Source organism: Sus scrofa, chromosome 3 (genome assembly GCF_054392235.1).
Source record: "Sus scrofa isolate SSC_HxYL_T2T_F1_AM1 chromosome 3, Sscrofa_HxYL_maternal_Yorkshire_Landrace_v2.0, whole genome shotgun sequence".
Taxonomy (NCBI): domain Eukaryota; kingdom Metazoa; phylum Chordata; class Mammalia; order Artiodactyla; family Suidae; genus Sus; species Sus scrofa.
Window position 1 is genome coordinate 35,585,884 of NC_139385.1, and position 17,903 is coordinate 35,603,786.

Sequence of the window (17,903 nt, forward strand, 5' to 3'; positions counted from 1 at the left end):
AAACAACTGCCTATATTTTATAATATCCTTTTTTTTCTTTTTTTTTTTTTTAATGTTATGGCTGCACCCATGACATATGGAAATTTCCAGGCCAGGGACTGAATCCGAGCCATAGGTGCCACCTGTGCCACCTTTGTAGCAAAGCCAGATCCTTTAATCCACTGTGCCAGGCTGGGATCGAACCCACACCTCCACGGTGACCTGAGCTGCTGCAGTCAGATTCCTAACCCACTGTGCCACGGCAAAAACTCCTAAAATAACCATTTTTAATTGTCCTTCTTTTTTTTCATTAACATACTGAAAATCTTTCACGAGTGAAGCAATTGATGTAACTGACTCAAATACACCTTTTCTTTTGACCTTTACTCTATATAAACACAACTGTAAAAGTAAATTACTACTGGATGGAAAAGTGAACAGACTGGTCTCCCTGGATTCCACAGCGGTCTGTTTACTGGCCTCAAACAAAGCCCAAATGTTTAGCTAAACTACCAATATTGAATGCTTGGTCACTCAATATTGAAAATATAACCACAAGCCATCCTAGGGCAATTCATTAATTCTAATAAACATTTATTGCACATGTACGCTGTCTGGCACTGCTGTACATGTTGGATCTCATGCAGAACGGTCAGCACCAAATTACAAAGCCTTTCTGCATCGAGTCTCAGAATAATTTGTAAGGTTTTAGTTGTTGCATTTAAAAAATACAACCAGGAGAGTTCCCGTTGTGGCGCAGTGGTTAACGAATCCGACTAGGAACCATGAGGTTGCGGGTTCGGTCCCTGCCCTTGCTCAGTGGGTTGCCGTGAGCTGTGGTGTAGGCTGCAGATGTGGCTCGGATCCCGCGTTGCTGTGGCTCTGGCGTAGGCTGGTGGCTACAGCTCCGATGAGACCCCTAGCCTGGGAACCTCCATATGCCGCCGGAGCGGCCCAAGAAATAGCAACAATAACAACAAAAAAAAAAAGACCAAAAAAAAAAAAAATACAACCAAAGAATATCAATGGAAATAGGATGATTCTGCTAATACAAAGTTAATAAATGCCAGTGATAAGATGATTAAAGACTGCACACTGGCGGCTTAAAGTTCCAGAACAAAGTTATCACTTGAAAGCTACATGGATTCAGGACAAATGTAAAAAGAAAAAAAAAAGTATTTCCATACACAGCCAAAGAGCGGAGCCTGTCCACCCCAAGAGGTCCTACCAGCTTGGAGGTATAAAAAGTTGTGAAAAACTTAGGTAGACAGATTCAAAAGGGTGGACTGAAATGACTGATTGATTGATAACAAAATAGCAACCAGGCAGCTTTATGTAAATTCCGTGTTGGTATCAGAGCACACTCTCTATTGTTGATTTTACAGAATTCCATGCTAACTGGACCAAGGGCCGAAACTCTTTACTCATCCCAAATAAAACTGAATAGGTGTATGCCTCTCACAACCAGTACATAGTATATTTTACAGCTTAACATGGGTATCTATTTGAAAACCTATACTATTTTTCTCCCCTTGCAATGATACTTCTCTTTTAGGATTCTTCTATGAAAGAATCCAATGAACTCATTACCATGGACCAAAAAAGTCAATAAATATCCCTTGTTAGGAAAAACTGTTGATGATATTGTGCTTCAGATTCCCCCAGAAATTGTTATTCCTTTCCTAAAATTCTCAGGCTGCCTTTGAACTGCCACGTTTTCTGTTCTCAAAGGAATAATTCTACCAAACGATAAGCTTTTAGTGAATTCTGACATAAATCCCCTGCCACACGTTCCAAACACATCACACCCAAATTCACATCCACATTAAACACAGCTAATCTCCTAAATATTCACTAACCACAGCATTCCAGACCACAGGTTCTGCGAGCACAGTTTGTGACTACTCTCCTTCCCACAGAGAAGCACTAACCACTAGAACAAAAGATGAAAACCAAATCACAGTATTCAGCCATGTGAACTTCTGGGTTTTGTTTTTCAGATTTTTAAAAATAAAAATGGTTTTGTCTTAGGAAAAAGGTAGAGAAAGCGTCCAGAAAGTAGAGACATTCGACAGCTGATAGTTCATTAACATAAAGTTCCCCTCTCGGAATGTTGCCATCTCGCCTCCAGGATTCAGTTAAAATGGTGACATGACACCTGCTGCAGTTGGAGTTCCATTCAAGCTGAGGACCCAATCTGTGTTTCTTCACAATGCACGCACTGCCAACTGCTGACCTCCTACGACAGCTCCTTCTGCAGGAAAGCACTGTTCCATCACCTGACATCTACTGGGAATTCCTAACGTGCCGGGCTCCATGCTAAACGCTTCAGAAGCAACATTTCTACTCGCCTTCACAACAATCCTGTGATGCGGTATTTCAGAGCTAGGTAGAGTGGTAACGATGACCTTAAGAACCTGCCCAAGGTCACAGAGCTATTCCCCGTGACTAACGACAGACAGGAAATCTTAAACTCCTTAAGGATGAAGTCTCCCAAGCCAGACCCCAAATGGGACCACGAGGTCTGAGAACGTGGACTATCACAACCATGAGCTTTTGGAGTTTGTTTATTCTCGGTGTGTTCATATTCTCGACCTCACTTTAATCAGACTGTACATATTAATGGGGAAGAGAAACCTATTAAGATGTACAGGACCAGGTGCATTCGACAATTTATCTCCCACTGGCTGGCTTGTGGGTACCCTTTGTTATGGTAAGTCAGGCAAGGTCGGTCGTAAGACAAGACTGCTGCCTTAGAGCAGCTGGCAGTGCGATGAGTACTTCTGACCAGGCATAAAGTGGTGTTACACATTTAAGACAATTCTGATTTAAAGTCGTATCAGTGTTTTTTATATAAGCAAATAATACAGTATAAATTTATAATAAACAGTAAACACAAATGAGTAATTTATCATTCATTCCTCCCCAAACTGGACATTTCATTCATGACAGCCTGGAACAGTGGCTTCCGTTGGCGCTCCCGGAGCCCCTATGGGGAGCCAGCCCAGCCTTTCACCGCCCTCTGAAGCTAGGCTGTTTTATACCCTGGGGTTTCATAGGTAACACAGTTGTAAAAGAAGCCAACAAACCACACGCTTCCACCCTTATAGGATTTCTACACATCATTTTGCTATCTTTGAGGTGGAGAATAAAACTTACTTAAATTCAGGCATTACTAACATAGCAGCAAAAACTGGTTGCAGAGCTTCTGCATTCTCTTCTATTCTATTAAAAAAGACTATTCAAGATTTGTCAGCTACTTAAACTACAGAAACCACAGTTGAAGCACTTTAGAAGGTCTATTTACATACAGAATACTTACGTTTTACTTAGAACCGCTTAACAGATTCTTCACAACTGCTAGGCAATAATACATTAGCCTCAAATTCTACACACACTTAATCAGAGGTGTGTTTCAACTGTTGTGGGTTTTTTTTTTTTTTTTTTGTATTTTTAGAGCCACAACCATTGCACATGGAGGTTCCCAGGCTAGGGGTCCAATCAGAGCTGTTGCTGCCAGCCTACGACAGGGGCACAGCAACACCAGATTCGAGCCGAGTCTGTGACCTACACCACAGCTCATGGCAACACCAGATGAGCGAGGCCAGGGATTGAACCTGCAACCTCGTAGTTCCTAGTTGGATTCATTTCCGCTGCACCACGATGGGAACTCCTCAATTGTTTTATACTTTGCATAACTCAGACAAAATCTTCCCTAATTAGGAGTTCCCGTCGGGGAGCAGCAGAAATGAATCTGACTAGAAACCATGAAGTTGTCGGTTTGAACCCTGGCCTCACTCAGCAGGTTAAGGTTCCGGCGCAGTCAGATCTGGCGTTGCTGTGGCTGTGGCGTAGGTTGGCGACTACAGCTCCAATTCACCCCCTAGCCTGGGAACCTCCATATGCCATGGGTAGGGCCCTAAAGGACAAAAAAAAAAAAAAAAAAAAAGAAAAGAAAAAATTCCCTAATTAGACTAAATCTGGGTAGAGATAAAATATTTGTATTTTCCCCACACCATTATTTAATGCTCCTTATTGAATTGTATTTATCAGTCATCAAAAAAATTCAAAAATTAGTGCATGAAAATACTGTGTATGTGGACAGTCTTATCATTTTAGATGGGTGAGTGACCCTGACAAGGCCTGAGCCCAGACACATAGGGATTCAGGCTTCCTTCTCCAGGGCCACTGTTCCCCACCACCTATAAGAGCTGCTTACTCCTGCTCTAACATCAAGTCTGTGAACTTGCATATTTGATGCTACCGGAGTTCTTGCTGTGGCTCAGTGGTAATGAACCCAACCGGTATTCATGAAGATGCAAGTTCGATCCCTGGCCTCACTCAGTAGGTTAAAGGATCCAGCATTGCTGTGAGCTGTGCTGTATGTTGCAGAAGCGGCTCAGATCTGGCATTGCTGTGGCTGTGGTATAGGCCAGCAGCTGCAGCTCCAATTGGACCCCTACCCTAGAAACTTTCATGCGCCACAGGTGTGGCTCTAAAAAGGAACAAGAAAAAAAAAATCCATGAATGATGCTACCTCTAAAGAATTAATTAGTAAAGAAGGAAGCTAACTACCTTTTGAAGAATAAGATCATCTCAGAATACAGAATAAGCTAAACTATATCAGAGGCATTTTAATTATTTTTTCCCAGGAGCTAATAAGGGAGTACCTCCAGAAATTAACATCCTTTAATTCCAGCTCTGTAACTTATTTCAAAAGGGATACAATTTGCAGGGTTCTGGGGTCTCATGCCAGAGACCCCATGTATTACTTAACTAATTTTTACAGGAATCAAACCCATAATTTTGACCTTATCATTAAAATCTGAAACGCACTCTCTTCCCCAGTCTTTGAGCAGCTTCGGTAAAATTCAGAATGAAGAGATGGCTTAAATGGCTATTAGGAGATAGGAATCAGAGTCCTGATTCCTACAAGATGCCAACAAAGGCTATTAGGTATTTGTTAAAGCTCTATTTGAAAGAACAAGCATTTATCTATAAACCAAAAGAAAATTATCTATGTTATATTTTAAATACACATCTTAATTAATTTAGTTAATTTATAAAGCTGAGATTCTATAATCTACTCAATTTGAATTCTTGGATGTGCTCCTTTAAATTACAATTTGCTGAAAGCCATCTTGCCTGCATTGGGAGTCTAGCAAATTTAGTGAAAGTTCTTTGATAAAAAAAAAAAAAATTAAATAAATTAAAGTGGCTCACATCTCTACCGCAGGGAGAAAAGAAAAGAATCTGGGCAATAGGAGTTCCCGTCATGGCACAGTGGTTAACGAATCTGACTAGGAACCATGAGGTTTCGGGTTCGGTCCCTGCCCTTGCTCAGTGGGTTAACGATCCGGCTTTGCCGTGAGCTGTGATGTAGGTTGCAGACGCGGCTCGGATCCTGTGTTGCTGTGGCTCTGGCGTAGGCTGGTGGCTATAGCTCCGATTAGACCCCTAGCCTGGGAACCTCCATATGCCACGGGAGCGGCCCAAGAAATAGCAACAACAACAACAACAAAAGACAAAAAAAAAAAAAAGAATCTGGGCAATAAACAAAAAAGGCATTTAAAACACATGCAACTTACTATAACATTTTGTCATATGGCAAGGGGGTAGGATGAGCGAGTTTAGCCCACAAAAGTTATACATTTGTATTTATGCCTTAAAATGAAGGAAAAAAGCACAAAAGCCAAAGAAACCACCTCTCCCAAGTGTCAACATACTATTGCTTCAGATAAACACAACTCTATTTTTCTAATATTTAAATAATAAAAATGATGCCATGTCCAAGCTACCAGTGGTTTGGTTTTCTTGAATACAGAGTTGGAAAAGAGACCTGGAAGCACACTCACTTCAAAATTAAAGGGTAAAAAACCAAAGTCAAATTCCATTTCTAGATTAGTGTTCCAATGGCTATTAAGAGATAGGAATCAGGAGTCAGATTTCAAGATGCCAACATCTGAAATCTGGAATTCACTATATTTTTTTATATAAAAAATGAAACTACATTAACATCTGCTATTCAGAATACAAAATTTAAGTTGTGACATGAACTGAATTCTTACTTTTAAGGTGAACTTCCAGTCCTTTCCATTCACAAATAGGACTTGATTTATTAAGTTCCCTGCTTTGTATCTCCAGAGTTGATCAAAGCACATTTTCTTAGTACAATCTGTATTGTTCCAAGTGTTTTATAAACATCTTTTGTGAGGGTTTACAGGAGGGATCTGAAATCATATCCAAGGTTTCATCCTATGAGTCAGTTATTCTTAAAAGGAAACAGAATCTCTGTTTTTATCACCTTTATTTCCCTACTTAACACAAATGTAATTCTAATCGCAAATTTTAAAAAAATAATTAGCAGGACTGTCATTAAATAACTAAGTAGGGCAATGGTTTAAAAAAAAAAAAAAAAAAAAGGAAAAGGCATAATTTTCTTACCTGGACATGAAAACTCTGGGTCTGTACAACATGTGAATGCTCACAACAGTTCCTCTGCCAGTAAGGTCACCTCACAAAGCCTGTCTACTATTGAGCCTTATACCACTAACTCCCAAATCCTTATTTCCTGCCCTCACCTGAGATCCAAACTGTCCATCCGGCTGCCTGCTGAACATGTTCGCCTGAATGCACTCAAGCAGCTATTTCCTGATTACCTACTATGTGCCAAGTATAGTATGCTGGGCTCCGGAGGGTTCAGAGTAAAGAAAACAAGACAGCATCTGTTTCTTCTAATTGTGAAGAAAGCCAAACCCATCACAGGATCATAAAAACATGCAACACACAAACTGTGATTAGTTCTATGTCTCATCTGGTCAAAACTAAACTCAGTTTACTCACTGCCCTCCACTCTGCTAGGCCCCGAACCCCTATTCTTGGGTGGAAACAGTGCCGTCACAGGTCGCCAGCGTCACGAATGCGGAGGCATTCTTAATCCCCCCATCCTCCTCAGTCTTCTCAAAGTCGCTGTTCCCAGAGTAGATGTGCATGGTTGGCTCCGCCCAGAACCACCTTCCCCCACTTCTTCTGGGAACCCCCAGTGTGATGGTGACCCCAGTGCCTGGGGAAGGCACAAAACCTAAGGCCAAGAGAGCCCCTGGGACCTTAAAAACTGAAGCTGGGAGAGAGCACCTCCTTCCTCCTCTTGGCTGCAGAGCATGAAGACAGCCCCTGCCCTGTGGGGAAGCCTGAGGGGCCAGCGATGGGAGCCAGAGTCCCTGTGATGAGCGACCTCTTCTAAACCCGGGAGTGCCCGGGGTTGCCCTGGTTTGTGCCGCATTTCATAACTTTCATGAACTTCTCCAGGAACCTTCCAGTGAATCCCCTTATAATTTAAGCTATTTTGAGAAGGGGTTTGTTACTTGTAGCCAGGATTCCTGACAAATAGCTCCTACACGTTTCCGGCCTGTCTTATCCAACTCTGCCACAAGTGCCCCAGCTCAGGTCCTCATCAACTCTTACTGGACTAGGGGAGCAGCCTAATGGGTCTCTGTCTCTGGGCTTGGCCCTGACATCCAGCATTCGTAATACAGTGGCCAGAAGAGCCACATCACCCTCCCCCTGCTGGACAGTGGCTCCAGCATCAATATGGACAAACCACAGAATGGGGAAAAAAAACTCTACAATTCATATTATCTGACAAGGATATATGTGAGGGGGTGCTCATGTGTGCGTATCTAGAATATACAAGAAATATTATAACTCAACAATAAAAAGGCAATCCAATTTTTAAAATGAGGAAAGAATTTGAATAGACATTTCTCTAAAAAAGATATACGAATGGCCAAGAAACCCATGTTCAACATCATTAGCCATGAGGGAAATGCAAATCAAAACTACCGTGAGATACCCTTTACACCCACTGCAATGGCTACTATGAAAAGCAAAACAAAACAGGGTAATAACACATGCTGGCAAAGATGTGAAGAAAGTGGAATCCTCTAACTTGCTGATGGTAATGCAAAATAGTACAGCCACTTGGGAAAACAGTTTGGCAGTCCCTCAACAAGCTAAATATAGCATCACCATGAGACCCAGCAATTCTACTCCTAGGTATATATCCATGGACGTGACAGCAGATGTCCACCCAAAACCCTGTGCATAAATGTTCACAGCAGCACTATTCATTTAATAGCCCCAACAGGGAAAGCAACCAAATGGCCCTCGGTGGATGAATAAACAAAATGTGGTATGTCCACTCAATAGAGCATTATTTGGCAATAAAAAAGGAATTCTGACACATGCTACAACATGACTGAACCTCAGAAACAGGCTAAGTGAAAGGACTCAGATGCAAAAGATCACACATATGGTAAGATTCCATTTCTATGAATAAATGCATAGACGTAGAAAGCAGAATGGTGGTTGCTAGGGGCTAAAGAGAGGGAAGAATGGAAAGAGACTGCTACTGGGGATGGGGATTCTCTTTGGAGTGATGAAAGGGTTCTGGAATTAGACAGGGGGGAGCGGTGCACAATTCTGTGAGTATACAAAAATCCAGAATTGTATGCTTCATCAGGTGAACTTTATGGCATGTGAATTACACCTCAATAGAGCTATTATGGGAAAAAAAATGACTGCACAAAATCATAGAGTGACACCTCTGTGCAGGAGGTGGGGGTGGGGCTGACTGAATCACTTGGCCAGCTACAAAATAACCTGTCGTAAAAAAAACACAGTCTCTTCAAAGGAAAATGATTTGTTTTCCTACCACCAAATCCCTATAGCGACCAACCATAAATCAAATCCAAAGTAAAAAGAGGAAAGAACAAGAGAGCCCACAAACTGTAATTCGCTGGCAGGTATGAAATGGAATTAACCAAAGACTGCACAAAGAAAAAATGTTTATCAGAACTGCTCACTTCCCTCTGATTACACAGATTTAAACAAGTCAAAGTCCTTCTTAACTAATGAGAAAATGTGCCAGCTTCTTTATTAGCAGAGAGCAAGGAAACACAAGCATTCTCTCCGTATAACAGAATTAACATCCCACAGCAGGTCTGTTTGTACTTGGCCGTCATGAACCTTTCATCTCAGAGCGCTGCTAAATTAAACAAGCCTATGTTGTATTGAACACAATGAGCCAGACGCCCTGGCAGGCTCCGAAACTTCACCAGTTAATGTTGAAGAACATTAGAAATAAAGAAGATGCTTAAGAACGATGGTGATGGTGGTATAAAGCAGCTGTGTCTTCATTCCACCCCACATTTCACTTGCCCACAGTAATGGAAACATTCTTACAACCACAAGGCTCTCTGGTGTACACAAGAAGGAGAGATCTGGATTCAAGTCAGGGGCTTTCTTTTTTAACATACTAACTGAGGGCCCAAGGACACATCTCGAAACAGAGGCCTTCTCGTCTCCAAAACTGGGGTGACTTTATCTAGGCTCACAGAGTCGCCACAAGAACCAGATGAGAGAACCTCAAGGTAGAGCCTGGTGCTCAAAATGCACATCCCCCCCATAAAAATCCTCCCTGCTCTCAACTCTTCAATGCAAATACTCATTCTGGAGCTTGCAGCATAGTGTAAGTACTTGACATGAGCCATGCTTTTCTATCCCAGGGACATTCAAGGAACCAAAAGATCCTATGAAAATTCCATGTGAATTACTCCCCCTCCCACAGAACCCAAAGCAAGAAAGCCATCACTAAAGTCTGTCTTAAATGTATTAAGTCAGGGCTCGACACAAAGCATTCATTCACCTAGGAGGTATTTAAGAGCAATGAACTGAGAAAGACACACCAAGAGAAACACTTACTATTAGAGACAAATGCTATTTTTCAGCACAGTAATTGGTAACCTTTCCATAAAGATTGATGCAATCTGATTCTAATTCCCTCGTGTCAGTAATCAGTTCTTAAGGTAAAAGAAAAAGGAAGTGGGATGGTTTCAAGTGCTCCAGAAAAGGTGTAGGAGGATATCCTTTCCCACTGACAGCAATTAACGTTTGAGTGACGGCTGCTAGAACATTCAGACTGGAAAACTTTGTTCCATTAGAATAGACAAATCTGCTTAAAACTAACTGGGTTTAACAGACACAAACATAACCCTCACCATGAACTAGGCATCCTCTCTGAACAAACTGGCACAAAGGTAAAGCCTGCTAGGAACTCCCTACTTGTCAGTACAAAGCAATAAGCTGCGCTCCCCTGTCGGAAGTCTATTAAGGAGCGCATCTAGACTCTGCAGGAGCAGACAGACAGACTCCCCCGGCCCAGCTCCTCACAGAGTTACATCATGCCACAACACCTGCAGAGCTTCCAGGGTCAGCAAGGAAGGGAAAGTCTCAAGGGGGATGGGACATTCAGAGGCTGCTGCTATCTATCCCCAGGGGGTTTCACTAAGCACCACAGTTATGATGGAAATTACAGCCCAAAGCTACAGTTCGCTACCTCTCTTTCCAAAACTCTCCCCTTAAGACTCTTGAGTTAATAAAAGCTCTGAGAGACCAACTCATTAGGGATACTACAGAAGCAGGGTTGGAGTGCTGGCTTTGCTAGGGAGCTGTTAGCCATACCACGTATAAGCACTTAACATTTTTTTGCCCTCCTACTGCAGTTCTGCACTCCCCCCGAACCAGAACCCAGCTTCATCTGAATACTCTACCACCACCAACCCTGTATATGAAGACAGACCTTCTCCTCTCTCCAACTTTCCAATCAAATAACCACTTACACTGGCAGTCTACACTTTAAGCTTTATGCCTAAAATAGGAAGAAACTGTTGCAAATGTACAAAATCCAACCCATTAAATACATAAGAATGTCTTAAAGTCTGTTTAAATACAGTATAAAATTTTTTTACAAATGCAGTTAAGAGGAGAAATAAATGATAAAATCTTAATTTTAATTAGGTCTCCAGTTTAAACTACTACTAGCAATCCCTCACTTTCCAGGAGTATTTTTAGAATTCAAATTTAAAAGCATGCAATTAAAGAAATTGACTCATCGTGAAATGAAAGCTACCATAGAGGCAAAGTCCTATATACTGCAGAAAAGAGGCACAAGAACTTAGAACTGTGGTTGTTTTAGAAAACAAATACAAGATCATACCATTAGCCACAATAACATATCAGAGGGTAAAGGCCAGGAAATCTAATAGACCCTACTAAAGAAAATTCAGTAATTTCCTTTCATGTCTGCATAGATTTAACTTTAGGCTATTTATTAAAGGTGCTAAGAAAATTAAAGTACAAATAAAAATTGCTAGAGGATTATTTAACACATTTAAAATTTTTTACAAGCAAGTAACTGCTGTTAAAATACCATTTTAAGCTAGCTCATGCATTCTTTAGAATTCCATATTCCAGTGGAAACAAAATGTATGAAAAAAGAGTCCACAACATTGCTTGAATCTATTAGATAATTGTTCCATCCTCTCTATTTATTTTGGCTGTGAAAAACCGGTTAGGAGTCAGAAAAGCTTAATAGGCAGGATACTGGGCAAAGATTTATACATTCTTCTTAACTGCTGGCAATCTATTATTCTACTTTTATTTTTAATAACTGCTAAAACGTACAATTAAAATATAATTCAATATAATTCAAAATGTATTTGGGGGCATTTTATCCTTGCCCTCAAATAACATAATGGAAAAGTATTCCCATGCCTATAATATGAAACATAAATAGGATTCTTTAGTAAGATCTAGTACCTCACCTACTTCAGACACTTCCTTTGCCTTTTACAGCAATAACAAAAAACAAATAAACAAAAGCACAGATTTAAAACACAGTGGTATATGTGATTCTGAAAAGAAACAGGACATAGTCCCAAGCAACGGTCCAAAAAAATCACAAAATGTTATGGTAGCAAGTGTCACTACAATCATGTAGGTCCAGATTTAGGTGCACTTAAAAATGAAAGATGCCAGTTTTCTTCTCCAAGAAATTAAATTTCTTAATGAAAATTTAAGGTACTTCTCATTTACATCTTAATCCTAACTGAACAATGATGATATTTGCCCATCATTAATTCCTTCAAAAATGATGTCAGCATCTGCCACGTCTGCACCAGATATCCTATCTGTTGCTGGATACAAGCTGGTAAGTAAAACACTCGGTCCCAGGCTCGACAATGTTAACTTGGAGTGAAAAGAAAAGTACCCACATGAAAAGCGATCTATGCTGTAAGAAGAGGCATTTTATATCAAGGAAAAAGAGATGAATTTTAATTGGTTTTTTATTTTTTTTACTAAGTCAAAGAACAAACAGTAAGTCAATGACTAAGTTGGTTGGTGTCTGTTTCATGTGAGACCTTCCTTAAGGAACTCTTATTTAACTGAAATAAAATATAAAACAAACATAAAATTAGAGCTCACATTCATATCAGAAATTGGCAAAATCCTTCGGCCAGATGAGACCTAACTAATATCAATAGTCCCAGGTTTACATGTGAAGGCATATTCACAGAAGTCACTAATACCGCATTATCACCCACGGGTGTAAATCACATTCTGTATGCTATTCTGCAAGTGGGCTCCTGTTTGAAAGATGATAAGTTAGTTTTGAAAGCTTCTCTAAGCTCCACCACAATAAAAAAACAAAGGTATTGCTTTTGGGAGTTCCCGTTGTGGCTCAGTGGTTAACTGACTAGGAACTGTGAGGTTGTGGGTTCCATCCCTGGCCTTGCTCAGTGGGTTAAGGATCCAGTGTTGCGTGAACTGTGGTGTAGGTCGCAGACGTGGCTCGGATCACACGTTGCTATGGCTCTGGTGTAGGCTGGCAGCTACAGCTCCGATTAGACCCCTAGCCTGGGAACCTCCATATGCCAAGGGAGCAGCCCTAGAAATGGCAAAAAAAGAAAAAAGACAAAAAAAAAAAAAGAGGTATTGCTTTCTATAAGGGAAAACTTTCACTACCGAAGATAGTTACCAATAATTTTAAAACATTCATAATGAGTGAATCAGGTCAACAGACCTAAAAACAAACTCCATAGAGTTTAATATTTTCATCACATTTAAAATCCAAGAGTATGTCTCACGCACAAGAAACATAGGTATGTTCTCAATACGGAAATTCCTCAGGTAAGGAGGACTATCGAGAGTGAAAGGTCTTTAAAACATAAAACGTTTACTCCAGTCAAAAATGGCTATTTCAAAAAGATACCATTTTTTCTTCTATTAGATTGGCAAAGATTAAAAAACTCTATGGGGGGAGCCCCTTTGCCTGCCTGCTTATGTCCCTCATAAGCCTCCTATACTAATAAATCTACTTCTCGCCTATCTAAAAAAAAAAAAAAAAAAAAAAAAAAACCCAAAAAAAACCCCTGTGGGTACAGCTATGGAAAACAGGACTCTTAAGGACTTTGGTGGAGGAGGGGGTTTTTACAGGGGACAGTTTAGCCATAAGGATCAACATTTAAAATACGTATCATTTTGACCCAGTAGTTATACTTGTAAGAAGATAAATGAACACGTATACAATAAGTACAAGGTTGATTATAAACAATGAACGCATCATTATCCAATGGAAGCAACCTAAATGGTCATCCAAGGAATGACCCAATACAGTGTGGCGCCTCTAAACAACGGACTATTTTAGAGTCAGTCAAATGAGCAGGTACCATGATGCAGGTCTTTTCCAATTCATGTGTAGAGATCTACAAAACACTACATTCAAAAAAGACCACCAGGAGTTCCTGTTACGGCACAATCCAACTAGGAACCATGAGGTTGCAGGTTCGATCCCTGGCCTCAATCAGTGGGTTAAGGATCCAGCATTCCCATGAGCTGTGGTGTAGGTCGCAGACATGGCTCGGATCCTGCGTTGCTGTGGCTGTGGTGTAGGCTGGCAGCTGCAGCTCTGACTAGACCCCTGGCCTGGGAACTTCCACATGCCATGGGTGCAGCCCTAAAAAGCCAAAAAAGAGAGCACCAGATATATAGTATAAACTAATTTGTTTCAAGATTTCTATGTCAACACTGCTATATCCATAGATAAATTTCTAAAAGTATGTTCACCAAAGTATTAATGGCAGTCATTTCTGGGTGGCAGGAATTAGGTATTTACTTTTGTCATTAAGCTGTTCTATACTGATGGAAATTTCTCACTCTTACAATAAGAAAACAAACCAACACATTTTCATTTAAGGAAATGAAGTGTTAACAATCTCACCCAAAGTAGCCTAAAATCCCTTCAACTCCCTACTTTAAAAACAAAATTTTCACTGAATGGTGCAAGCCTACATAACCACCCAACAGCTTGTGGTTTTTCACCTGTGGTATCTGCTGCTCAGCACCATGCTTTAAAACAATGAAATAAGGGGAGTTTAAAGATTAGCATCAAAAATGTAAGGAAGTCAAATAACTGTGTTCAAATAACCCACATTCCTAGCTTAAAAACCCTTAAAAACCCCAGGTTCTATGAACTTAAACACTCCAAAAACAATCTCCCTCTTACATCCTAAAAAAGCAGGCTAGGAAGAGGTTTTTGTTTTTTGTTTTTTTTTGAGACATTTTCTGTAAAGAATTAAATCATATAAAACTTACCTCAGTAAAAATATTTAATTTATTTGCTGTCTTACATTCTCTGGCTTAGCACCTTTACTGTGAACCTGGGAGGGAAAAAAAAGTTACAATTACTTTTTACTGAACATTTCCTACATGCCAGGCTGAGTAATCAGAGAAAGCCTCGTGGAGAATATGAAGCCTAAGAACAATCAAAAAGAATAAAATAGAAGTCATTAAAATGGGACGACTGGAAAGGAAAACGGGCAGTTGCATGTGTAATTACTTAACTTTTCCTAAATTGTCTGAGCACCTACACATGACTATTCCACACTGCAGCAGATGAAAAACTAGGCTGCTAGACTCAGAACATCTGCATGAGTCCCAGCAATACCACGTCCTAACTTGTCTGATCCTGAGCAAATCCCTACATCTGTGTGCATCACAGCAGGATCCAAGTCACAGGATGGCTGAGCATTATGTGAGATAATCCACAACGGGGGACTTTAAACCAGTTCCTGGAACATAATAAATGTTTGACGAATGTCAAGATTTCATTTATTACTAACATGCTCTTACACAAGAAATCCATTTGGCTCTCACCACCACCACCCTCATCCCCACCATGACTACTGCATAATCCTTATCTTCCAGGGGCTTACAACGTGCTAGGTGACTGAAGAATTATCCAGACTTAGAAGGCAAAAGAAAGATCAAAGTCAATTATTCATTTGTGTATTTGAAACTATCTGAGTGTCTATTCTTTGCCAGGTAGTTTGCACTCTTTGGTGGACATGACCAACAGTTTCCCTCCTCACAGTGTGGAGTCTATCGGGGTCCAAGCTACAGGACAGACAAGCGACAGAGGAGACGGATACTGTTTCCACCTGGGCGCGGGGCAGTGCGTATCTGAACTGGCATAATTAGGGAGCAGAATATTCTGGGTGGAAGGGATGGTGTTACAGGAAATACACGGCCTCTGGGGGATGCTGAGTAGCTCCATGGTCGGAGTGCCCCCCACAGGGCCGTGAGCAGTGTAGAAAGTAAGGCAGGAGGGGCCTCGAACAGGTAACACTGTTCTGTCTTCTCAAGTGCATTGATTATCCTGCTCCGGGTGAATCACGGCTTACTCCTCTTAACATCAACTCTGATATTGTTTACTATTTTTCTTCATGGTTTCTTTTTCTTCTCCTTTAAAGGTAGGAGGGGAAAGAAAAAGAGAACAGCAACCTCAATCCATGTGGGTGCTGTGAGTGATGGCGGTAGAAACAGCACTAAGTGATGACTTTCACATTCTAATTCTCCCAACATTCTTACAAAGCCAGGATGTTCTGTTTTGTTTTTGTTTGTTTTTACTGGTTGTAAAATGTACATTTTAAAAGAAATGGGCAAAACCTATATGAGAAAAACTTGAAAATGCTCCAGAAGGATTCAGGAATAAAACCAAAGGAAAAAATACACAATGTCCTGGGATAGGCAATTCAATATCAGAAGGATATCAATTCTCCCTATGTTAGTTTATAAATTTAACATGATCTCAATGTAAGTGTTTTTTTCTGGAACTGACAAATGATTCTAAAGTTCACATGGAAAAATAAACAAGCAAGAATTGCCAGGAAAATGAAGGGCAACAGGAGAAACTAGTTTTACAAGGCATTAAGACATTTTATAAAACCAATAATGTGTACTTGTGCAGGAATAGAGAGACTTAATGGAACAGAACAAAGTCCAGAGATGCACCCCAACACACCTAGAGACTCAGAATATAACAAAGGTATACTTTATTCTGAAACAAGTGAGTAAAGATAACTGGTAGCCAAATGAAAAAAGTTAAATTTATATATCATCCCTGAACACTGAAATAAATTCTAAATGGATCAAAGATTTCAGTGTAAAAATGAAAACATAAAAGTACTAAAAGAGAAGTTCCTGTCATAGCTCAGCGGAAACGAATCCAACTAGGAAGCATGAGGTTTCGGGTTCAATCCCTGGCCTTGCTCAGTGGGTTAAGGATTCGGCGTTGCCGTGAGCTGTGGTGTAAGCCAGCAACTACAGCTCTTATTAGACCCCTAGCCTGGGAACCTCCATATGCCATGCGGGCAGCCCTACGATACAAAAAAAAAAAAAAAAAAAAAAAAAAAAAGGGCAAATTCCTAATTCTTGAAGGCTTTTCTGTGACTCAAAATCCCCATAAAATATTAACTAATTAAAACTTAAAGATAAAACTTTAAAGCCTTCTCTACGCCAAAATACATGACAGTAAATTAAAAAAAAAAAAAACAACAAATGACAAACTTGAGGAAACTGCAACTCACATCACAAAGGGCTAATCTCTCTAATTTATAAATTCCTAGAAATTGACAAGAAAAAAGCAATCCCAAAGAAAACTGTGCAGAGGTCATAAGCAGGTCACAGAAAAAGAAAAAGAAATAACCTTTAACCATAAGAGAAGATGCTCAGCCTCACTCACAAAGTAACACACATTAAAGCTACAATGTTTTGGGGTTTTTGCTTGTTTTGTTTTTTGTCTTTTTTAGGGCCACGCCCACAGCATAAGGAAGTTCCCAGGCTAGGGGTCCAATTGGAGCTGCAGCTGCCAGCCGACACCACAGCCACGCCAGATCCAAGCTGCATCTGCAACCTACATACACTACAGCCCATGGCAACGCCAGATCCTTAACCCACTGACCAGGATCAAATCCAAGTCCTCATGGATGCTAGTTGGATTCCTTACCGCTGAGCCATAGCAAATAACTACAATGAGTTATTTCTTACCTATCACACTGACACAAACCCAAAGATTGGTAAACAGTCTACTGGGAGACGCTATAAAGAAGCAGGTACGCTAATGCACTACTTGCAGGAATTCAAAATGGTATAACCCTGAAGGACGGAAGCATTTATCAAAACTATAAATGCATTCCTGACCGACCCAGCAAACCTACTTGTGGAAAGATATCCCTCAGATACATCTCACATATATGAAATGACATGTGTACCAGGTTATTCACCACAGGCCATGACTGCAAGAGACTGGAAAACACTCAAGCATCCATCACTGGGGACTACTTCAGCAAACTATGGCACAGGCCACAAAATGGTCTCTTCTCCATCTGTTAAATAAATGTTTTCTATATACTAGTGTGGAAAGATACCAAACATACACTAACTGAAAAAAAGCTAGGCTCAGAAAAAGTTACAGAGCTTACTTAATTTCATCTAAAAAGGAGGGGGTATACAGAGCAATGGCTATTTGCTTATACCTGCACAAAGAAACATAGATATCTACATGAAACAAATACAAAAAATTATCTATGGGTGAGGGGGCAGGTTGGACCAGGACAGAGTTGGAAATTAAGACTCCTCAAAATATGCCATTTTAGGTTTTGAACCATATGAATATTTTACATATACAAAAAGAATTTTAAAGTGTTAGGAAGTATAACCACAAGATGAAGAAAAAGAAAACTATT

General features: G+C 40.3%; 1 protein-coding gene and 1 long non-coding RNA gene across 39 annotated transcripts in view; one reads left to right on the plus strand and one right to left on the minus strand.

The window, feature by feature from the left end:
- MRTFB (myocardin related transcription factor B) overlaps positions 1-17,903 on the minus strand; it is a 296,254-nt gene that overhangs the window by 180,122 nt on the left and 98,229 nt on the right. For 31 of the 37 annotated variants that reach the window (XR_014840748.1, XM_085017536.1, XM_021086582.2 and 28 more), the window contains one exon: positions 14,473-14,537. The gene's annotated coding sequence lies outside the window, so the exon portion shown is untranslated. Of the gene's footprint in view, positions 1-6,047; positions 6,210-14,472; positions 14,538-17,903 lie in introns of all 37 variants that reach the window. The other 6 variants (XM_085017552.1, XM_085017547.1, XM_085017537.1 and 3 more) reach the window with 1 other exon arrangement.
- LOC146404533 (uncharacterized) lies at positions 29-5,458 on the plus strand. Of its 2 annotated transcripts, none has more exons than XR_014840798.1 (2): positions 29-3,474; positions 3,895-5,458. It is a non-coding gene; the product is annotated as an uncharacterized LOC146404533 (long non-coding RNA). The 2 variants fall into 2 exon arrangements; XR_014840799.1 differs by having other exon boundaries at positions 29-3,459.